At 37.9% G+C, this 9,965-nt stretch overlaps 1 long non-coding RNA gene across 1 annotated transcript in view; it reads right to left on the bottom strand.

Moving 5' to 3' along the window:
- Positions 1–1,575: 1,575 nt before the first annotated feature.
- LOC146998241 (uncharacterized) overlaps positions 1,576–9,965 on the bottom strand; it is a 34,279-nt gene continuing 25,889 nt past the window's right edge. Inside the window, exon 2 of the long non-coding RNA XR_015040389.1 lies at positions 1,576–1,859. This is a non-coding gene — a long non-coding RNA (uncharacterized LOC146998241). The remainder of the gene's footprint in view (positions 1,860–9,965) is intronic.

Below are 9,965 nucleotides of genomic sequence, written 5' to 3'. Positions count from 1 at the left end.
TATGTCATTCAGAAAAATTGGCGACAAAATATGTTCCTGATAGTATTTGGAGTTAATCTTGACATTTTTTTTTTTTTGCACTCTATTTTTAACTTGTCATTATAAGAAAAACCAGCAACAATCATGATTCCCTTAGAAAAACTTTCTTTCGATTCTTTGAACACTTTACTTAATTTTTTCCCTCCCCTTTTATGATAATAAATCGCTCTTTTTTTGTTACAATCATTTAAGTACACCCATGCTTCATCTATTGTGACAAATGTTTTCCATTTTTCTTTGGATAAGTGTTTCTCATATAGAATTCTGCAGCGTGTCCTGCGTTGAGCGATATGCTTTGGAAGATGATGCACATTGCATTTTTTCGCTTTCTTTAGATTTAAATCAACATTTATCATTTTGTTTACAGTGAACACCGAGCATTTTAATGATTTTGCAACTGTTCTTTGACTAGGATTTGATTTTCGTTTAACATTAAACAATGTACCTTTGCAATAATCGAAGATGTCCGTTTTTTCCTTGGATACTTGTTTGGAATTTTTGTCCCACTTGAGGCTCCAATTTGACGTTGTTTCCTTTCTTGTTGATGATATTACCTATCGACGCTTTAGATATCACAAAACCATGACTCTCACATCGTTTTTGGATAACGGAGTACGCATATTTCTCTTCGGAAAGAGCGTAAATGTAGCCTTCGAACCACTGCTTTGTTAAATTCGCCATTTTGAATAAAAACAAAAAATTTCAAGCCACAGACGATAATTTTGACTTTTAAAAACATAGTACAATTCCAATTACTTCTTTTGCAGCAAACGATTTTTTATTACCGCTTCCCAAAATCGTCTAAAAAATGTGCGAACAACCTCTGTAGAACATCTTCGCCCGACCGCTACTACCAATCACTCTAAAAAACAGATCTTTGTGTATAAACATTCAGATAAATGTTCTCATGTTTTTTTGCGTGTAGAGACAGTAAAACCCTCGTTGCATACATCTTACACTGGTCCGTACAAAGTACTTCGACATGATGAATGATATCACTGTCTATCGGCAGAGTAAAACCTGCTTATTTAGTCCCAGATGATGCATCTGAACCTCTTAGTTTAACTGATGTGGATAAGGCCTCATTCCAGCAATCAACCTATCCAGTAAACGAACAGCAACCCCAAAAAAGTGCTCCTGCAAAAGCAAATTACCAAAGTCGTTCAGGACGTTGTGTCCACTTTCCCAAACGATGCACGACTGCAAAAGAAAACTTTCGACTTCTGTTTTTACAAGTGCACGTATGCATTTTACTCATCGCTGAGATTTTTGTTATTTTATCACTATGTACGTATTTTGATTCATTAAAAGAATTTACTTTTCTAAATGGGTGTCTAGCCAGTAATTAAGACCCCAAAACAGCTTTCATATCAGGTTCTTATATTCCTAAATCATGTCATATTCTCTGTAGGAAGGCATACTAGAATACTACACACTAATAAATAAAAAATATAATTTCTCACAATGAAAGAAAATATTGTTACATTCGTAAGGGGTTCGTATGGATTTGAAGTGAATAAGGACAATACTACTTGATAAAGTATCGAAACACACTTTATTTAGCCAATACTGATCAGGACAGCTCCAAAGTCACGTTTTACAGTCATCGAAGATCTACTATAAACACTCTGACACGATCAGCAACACAGCCTTCAGGTTATCAGGCTATCACGGTGGAGACAGCTTCACTGCAAAGCACCAGAGTACAGCTTGGTCGTTCTCGGAACTCCACATACTCTCGAGACTCTCCACGCGATTCAAGTGGGACAAAACTCGAGATGCACTAGACCAGTGTTTCCCAACCTTTTTTCCTTCGCGAACTAAAAGAAAGGTCCGAAAAAATTTGACGAACCTCCTATGTAGTCGTTAATGACAGGAAAAAAAAGCAATAAAATTTGATAGAATATATATTTTTCATATTGCATAATAATTGATTATATTAATCATGAAACATTTAAATAAAACATTAATAAGACTAAAATAATGGCTATCAAAGTTGAAAACAAGATAAATTTAACAAACTGGTTCATATGTTTTACATTTGAAAAAACCCTTAATGGGATATTTGTAGCTGTTTGATAGAAGAAAGCAATTCAAAGTTAGGCTCAATATCTGACAATTTCAGTCTTAGATCAGGTTCTGCATTTAACCTGTTTCTGCATTTATCTTTCAGATAAGTATATGTTGAAAATCCTTTCTCGCATAGATATGTTGTGCAAAATGGTAATAGAACTTCAATGGCTTTTTTTGACAGAACAGGATATTCATTTTGTATACTGAGCCAGAAGTCAATTAAAGATTGATCTTTAAAAATTGCTTCCAGAGAACTGTCACAAGATAACTCTACGAGTTTTTCTTTTTCCAGTATATTTAGAGGGGTTTCTGAACTTACATTTCCTTGAAATGAATTACGTATCCAGTTGTTTGAGATGGATATATTGCATCTGTTTGAAAAATATTCATCGAAAGTTAATCGAAGATAGTTCAGATGTTCACATATACTCCTTTTAATGTTTTCATCAAGTTTAACTGAACTGAATTTAATTGAATCCAAAAATTGATCTTTTTCAACATAGCCTCAATTCTATCATGTACACTGAAAATGGTGACATTCTCGCCTTGTAATGACATATTTAATTTGTTCAGTTTACAAAAAATGTCAGCTAAATACGCAAGCTTTTGCAGCCAAAGAACATCGGATATACAAGAAGACAAATGAAATGGATGATCAATAAAAAATGCTTGAACTTCAGACTTCAATTTAAAAAAACACGTCAAAACTTTACCACGGGAAAACCATCTAACTTCTGTGTGAAGTACTAAAGGAACATGGAAACTTCAAAAATCTTCACAAAGCGTACGGAATAGACGGCAATTTGTAGCACACGATTTTATAAGGTTCACAATTTTCACAGCATCACTTAAAGTAGTAGATAACTCTGCAGGAATACACTTACACACTAAAGCTTGTCTATGAATACGACAATGAGTCCATTGAATTTTCTCGTCGATCTTCTTCACCCGTGCCACAAAACCAGAAAATTTTCCTGTCATTGATTTTGCACCATCTGTAGACACACCCACACAATAAGACCAGCTTATTCCATTCTTTTCAAAATACCCATTGATCATATCGAAAATCGCTTCTCCAGCTGTGTATGTTTTCAAAGGTTTTGCAAATAGTACATCTTCTCGAACAATATTCGTAAAAAGATATCTAACGTAGACAAGAAAGACTGCGGCATTTGTTACATATGTTGATTCGTAAAGTTGAATTGCAAAATAATTCAATTTTATTCTTTTTCGAAGTTTGTTCTTCAGATAATTAGCCAAGTCATTAATTCTATGCGACACCGTGCTGTTTGATAAGGGAACTAGCTCAATTTTCTTTGCTGCCTTTTCCCCAAGCATACATTTGGCGATATTTTTCGCACATGGTCAAATTAAATTTTCTGCTATTGTATGTGCTTATCCAGATCTTGCAATTCTATAACTTACTCGAAATGATGCTTCAAGGGTCATTTTACTATCTTCATTTGAAGTCAAGAAAGAAGAAAGGCTACACTTTTTGATATCTGCCAATTTTCTTTTGAAATATTCAAGAGGTTTTATCTTTTGTGTGTCGGATGTTTTGTTTCAATATGTCTACGAAGAAGTGATGGTTTTAAACTGCTGTTGGCAAGAACTTCGTTACATATAACACAAAGCGGTTTAGGTTGCGACTCATCCCTAGTAAAATGAAAAACCAATTGTAGATAGTCGCTGTCATATTTTCGCTTTTTCCCTTTTCTATCATCATTTCCTTTGTTTTTTGTCTGGTGAAACGTTACCTCACTACAGCTTTCAGTACTATCATCTCGATTATCATGTCTCATTTCTAAACGACCCGTTTTTAATAATTAAATTAATAATTATTAAATCATTTACACAAGAACTTGACAGTCACAGTATCACTATCACTCAAGCTTTACAAGTGCTAAGCCTATGTATGAACATCCACAGACAGACAAAATAGACAATTAATAGAACACTACTCTCCCAGTTCCTGGTTGTGAACAAGAGTGAGTGAGTGAGTGAGAAATTATGGCGCAAAACCAAAGATGATTATAGTGCGCCAAACACGTGATGGGGTGAGTACAACTGATGAAATTAAAATACAATAAATAAAAACAAGTAGACAAATGTATCAAATCCAGAGGATGAAGTCATATAAGAACAAGTTAAAACCACACATTTAAAATTCAAGATACAATCTTTAAAACAAATTACATTAGGTGATAAAAGCCAGTTTCTTTCAAATAATAAAATAAATTACAATTGACCTCTCTTGCGATTAAACGGTCGAGAGGTAAGTCACAGCTATTAAAATATTTCTGGCGAAGACTATTAAAACATGGACACTCAATTAAAATATGACGAACAGATAAACAAACATTACAATTAAAACACACAGGCTCATTTTCAGCTTTGAGAAGATAGTTATGTGTCACTCTAGTGTGACCAATTCTGAGGCGAGTCAAAAGAACTTCCTCCTTACGATTTTTGGTTGATTCCCAATGCTCAATTCTAGGTTTTACATGTCTTAACTTGTTGTGAAGCTGAACATCCCAAATTTGCTGCCATCTTTTCCGGACTTTTCCCTTGATGACACAGCAGATATCTCTAAAAGGGATAAGGCGACTAGTCAGTTCATCAGCAGATTTGGCTGCAATATCTGCAAGCTCATTTCCCTTTATTCCAGCATGTCCAGGAACCCAGCAGTACAGGACTTCATATCCGCGAATCGTTAAATTTATATGAATTTTCAGGACATCCACTACCACAGGATTCTGAGTGTTGGGAAAAGCTTCTAAAGATTTAAGAGCACTATACGAGTCTGTATAAACTATGAACTTCTTGTGGCAGAGCTTCGAGATGTACAAAAGAGCATAATATATTGCAGTTAGTTCAGATGTTAGGACTGAGCAAGCATGGTGTAGGCATCTGCCCTCAATGTAATCTTCAAATACAAAAGCCATAACGACATGATTTGACTTTGATCCGTCTGTGTATATCGGGGTGAGTGAGTGAGTGAGTGAGTGATTATGGCGCAAAACCAGAGATGATTATGACGCGCCAAACAAAAGATGAGATGATTACAATTGATGACATTAAAATTCAATAAATAAAAACAAGTAGATAAATGTACCAAATCCAGAGGATGAAGTCATATAAACACAAGTTAAAAGCACATATTAAAATTCAAGAGACAGTCTTCAAAACAAATTACATTTGGTAATAAAAGCCAATATCTTTTAAATAATAAAATAAATTAGAATTGACCTCTCTTCCGATTAAACGGTCGAGAGGTAAGTCACAGCTATTAAAATATTTCTGGCGAAGACTATTAAAACATGGACACTCAGTTAAAATATGACGAACAGATAAACAAACATTACAGTTAAAACAAACAGGTTCATTTTCAGCTTTTAACAGGTAGCTATGTGTCACTCTAGTGTGACCAATTCTGAGTCGAGTCAAAAGAACGTCCTCTTTACGATTTCCAGCAAAATCCCAATGCTCAATTCTAGGTTTCATGTTTCTCAACTTGTTGTGATGCTGAACATCCCAAATTTGCTGCCATTTTTTTCGTATCTTTCCCTTGATGACACAGCAGATGTCTCTAAAAGGGATAAGGCGACTGGACAGTTCGACAGCAGATTTTGCCGCGATGTCTGCAAGCTCGTTTCCCTTTATTCCCGTATGCCCGGGAACCCAGCAGTACAGGATTTCATATCCTCGTATCATTAAATTTCTATGAATTTTGAGAACATCCACTACCACAGGATTCTGAGCGTTGGGAAAAGCTTCCAAGGATTTAAGAGCACTATACGAGTCTGTGTAAACTATGAACTTTTTGTGGCAGAGCTTTGGGATGTACAAAAGAGCATAATATATTGCAGTTAGTTCAGATGTTAGGACAGAGAAAGCATGGTGCAGGCATCTGCCCTCTATGTAATTTTCAAATACAAAAGCCATCCCCACATGATCATTTGACTTTGATCCATCTGTGTATATCGGATAATAACTGCTATATTTGTGCCTGTGCTCAGCGAAAAGTTGTCTGTAAACGATCTCGTTAGTGCTCGCCTTTACGTGATGTTTAAAAACATCAAGAAGCTGGATCCGTGAATTTTCCCAAGGTGGAATTTCAAAATTCTGTACTGCTTGGGGGTGCATATCAGAGAGGGAGAGTTCCTCAATGACAGGGCGAACTCTTAAAGGGAAAGTAGGAACACAGGATGGACGTGTTTCAAATAATGTGTTACACTCATTATCAAGTAAGCACAGCTTATTGGGATGTTCAGGTTGAGATAGAGTATTAAAATATTGCAAAAGGGACAATTGCTCACGCCTCAGATGAAGTGATGGTTCGTTACAGTCAACATATAGGCTCTGCACAGGAGAAGTCCTGAAAGCTCCTGAACAAATCCGCAGACCTTGATGGTGAACAGGATCCAGTTTTAACAAAACAGATGAGCGAGCGGATCCATAAACAACTGAGCCATAGTCCAGTTTAGAGCGGATAAGCGCTCTGTAAATGCGAAGCATGGAGCAACGCTCTGCACCCCAGGAGGTGTTCGCCAACACTTTTAAAATATTTAGTGTTTTTAGACACTTCTTTCTCAGGTTTAAAACATGAGAAAGGAAAGTCAATTTTCGGTCGAACGTCACTCCTAAAAATTTTACTTCAGGCGCAACTGGAATAATTGTACCATTCAAGTATAACTCAGGTTCAGGATGGAGACCTCGCTTCCTACAAAAGTGCACGCAGACAGTTTTCTGTTTCGAAAATGTAAATCCCTGTTTGTCTGACCATTCTTGGATCTTAATCAGAGCCATCTGCAGTTGCCTCTCTACATATCTCATGTCTGCTCCTCGACAGCTAATCTGCAGATCATCAACATATAGAGATCCCAAGATGGTGGGAGGAAGTTCTTTTAGTACAGAATTTATTTTTAAACTAAACAGGGTTACACTGAGCACACAGCCTTGAGGCACACCCTCTTCCTGTTCAAAAACATCCGAAAAAACAGAGCCAATTCTTACTTGAAAAGTTCTAGTGTTCAAGAAATTTTGAATGAAAATTGGTAGGTTGCCGCGCAAGCCACTCTCGTGAAGATCCCGGAGTATACCGTATCTCCATGCCTTATCATAAGCTTTTTCAATGTCGAAGAATATCGAGACAAGGTGGCTTCTTCTTACAAATGCTTTTCGAATAGATGTCTCTAAGAGGAGCATGTTATCTACAGTTGTTCTTCCCTTTCGAAAACCACTCTGATAAGGCGATATAATATCATTCTTTTCCAAGAAGTAGACTAGGCGGCTGTTTACCATCTTTTCAAACAGTTTGCAAACACAGCTGGTAAGGGCAATTGGCCGATAGTTCGAGGGATTCCTCGGGTCTTTCCCTGGCTTCGCAATAGGAATGACAATAGCTCTCCTCCATGCACTGGGAAATGTACGCTCCTTCCACACTCTATTGTAAAGTGTGAGAAGGGCACTCAGTGACTTACAGGACAGATGCTTTAGCATTTCATAATACACGCCATCCAGACCCGGACAAGACCTATGTGTCTGCAACAAAGCTCTCTTTAGTTCAACCATAGTAAAGTCTCTATTGTACGGCTCAAAGTTGGAAGAGTTGAAAGCGATGGGATTTTTCTCAGAGCGTTGCTTGATAGAAAGAAATGCAGGTGAGTAATTTCGGCTGGAAGAAACGGCAGCAAATGTCTCCCCAATTGTATTTGCAATTTCTTCTATGGAGCTAATCACTCGGCCATCTTTTTCCAGAAAGGAAAGTGAGTGGTCATTGTACATTCCGCATGCTTTTCGAACTCTTTCCCAAACCCGCTTACTAGGCGTAGAGGATGTTATTGAGGACACATATGAAATCCAGGAATCCCTCTGGCTCTGCCTTCTTACTTTCCGTGCATTTGCTTTGGCTCTTTTAAAAGCTATGAGGTTTCGCAGAGTAGGATATCTACGAAAAATACCCCATGCTTTTTTCTGTTTTTTCAGTGCTTCATGACAGTCGCGATTCCACCATGGTTTCGAATATTTTAGTGTTTTTCCTGATGTTCTAGGAATCGAAAGCATAGCTGCCTGAATAATAGTATTAGTAACAGCTTCAACAGCGTCATCGATATGCACACCTTCTACCATTTCCTCTGTCAGCTCTGCAACGGAAGAGAAGAGTTCCCAGTCTGCCCTGTCCAGGATAAAACGAGGGACTCTCGACACGGGGTTTGCTCCTCTTCGTGCAAGAGACACAAAAATAGGATAATGATCGCTGTTGTACAGGTCATTTCCGACACTAAAAGTGCAAAATGGCAACAGAGATGGTGAACAGATGGCAAGATCGAGAGCGTGGAATGTCCTTGAAGGCTCATGGAAGTACGTATCTTGCCCATTATTTAGGAGACAAAGGCTATGATCTTCGATCATCTGCTCTATTTGTCTTCCTCGGCAATTTGTATCTTTACTTCCCCAGAGTGGACTATGGCCGTTAAAATCACCTATTATGATAAAAGGCTCAGGCAGCTGCTCTATTAGATTATTTAAATCTTGCTGATAAATGTGCTCATTTGGAGGCAAATACAAAGAAACAAATGAAACAATAATATCAAAATTTATTTGAGTAGCGACAACTTGGAGGGATGTCGTCAAAGGAAGTACATTTGAGGGATAATCCAGTGAGGAGAGGAGACCTACACCTCCACTGGCACGCTCACCTGCAATGTTATCCTTCCTGACGAAAGAAAACCTCCGAAGTTTTGCATGGTGTTCAGGTTTCAAATTTGTTTCCTGTATTGCTAAGCACACAGGATGATACACATTTATTATAGATTTGATGTCAAGCAAATTTCGGTGGAAACCGCGACAGTTCCATGACATGAGGGTGGCCATTATGAATGGTTTTTGTTTTTTCTGTGCTGTTCTTTTGTTTTTCGTGGAAGTAGATGCCTGGGAACTTCTAGACCCTCTTCTACTTCCATAAAGTCTGAATCCGCAGATTCAGAAATCATCTCATCAAAAGAGCTATTGCTGTGACTTCTATTTTTATTGGATATTTTATGTGTAGAAGTTTTGGGCTTACTTTGAATAACTGTTTCTTTCTTTTGTACTATATGGGTTGCATTTTCTTTTTGCTTGTTGGATGTAGACGGATGGGTTTTATTTGCTAGGGTCTGTGTGCCTATTGATGTTTGGGTGGCGACTGTACGAGATGATTTTACAGCACTGGCGTATGATGTATTTGGTCGAAGCTGTGTGCTCTGGACTAATCTTCTGGCTTCGGCATATGAGATGTTCCTCGTAAACTTTGCAGTCTGCACTTCTTTTTCCAATTTCCATTTTGGGCAGAGGCGTCAAAATGCTGGGTGCTCACCCTTGCAATTTATACAAAGATGCGCAGCCGTACAATTTTCAGAATCGTGGCCAATCTGTGAGCATCGGGCGCATGTAAGGCTGCCACGACAAGACGTCTTAGAATGGCCGAAACGCTGGCATTGGAAACATCGCATAGGGTTTGGAATATAAGGTCTTACAGGAATATTTAGATATCCGGCCTTAATATTCTTAGGCAGATCAGGCGTGTTGAAGGTAAGGATCACGTGTTTCGTGTCTATCAACTTACCTTCTTTACGCATCTTGATCCGCCTTACACCGCAGACATTTTGTTCGGAGAGCTCAGAAGCGATCTCTTCTTCAGAAACATACAGAAGGTCGAATTCTGAGATTACACCCCGACAATAGTTGAGTGACTTATGTGGTGTTACAGTCACATTCGCTTGCCCAAGTTTAGTTATCTGAAGTAAAGAAGCAGACTGGGTGGCTGAGGTTGTATCAATAAGCAGGTCTCCGGAGCGGAGACGCTTTATATT

Source organism: Stegodyphus dumicola, chromosome 3 (assembly GCF_044657685.1).
Source record: "Stegodyphus dumicola isolate Sdum_Otavi_A_Nest chromosome 3, ASM4465768v1".
In the NCBI taxonomy this organism is placed as follows: domain Eukaryota; kingdom Metazoa; phylum Arthropoda; class Arachnida; order Araneae; family Eresidae; genus Stegodyphus; species Stegodyphus dumicola.
Note: the sequence above shows the minus strand (reverse complement) of the source record. Positions and strands in the feature narration are given on the sequence as shown.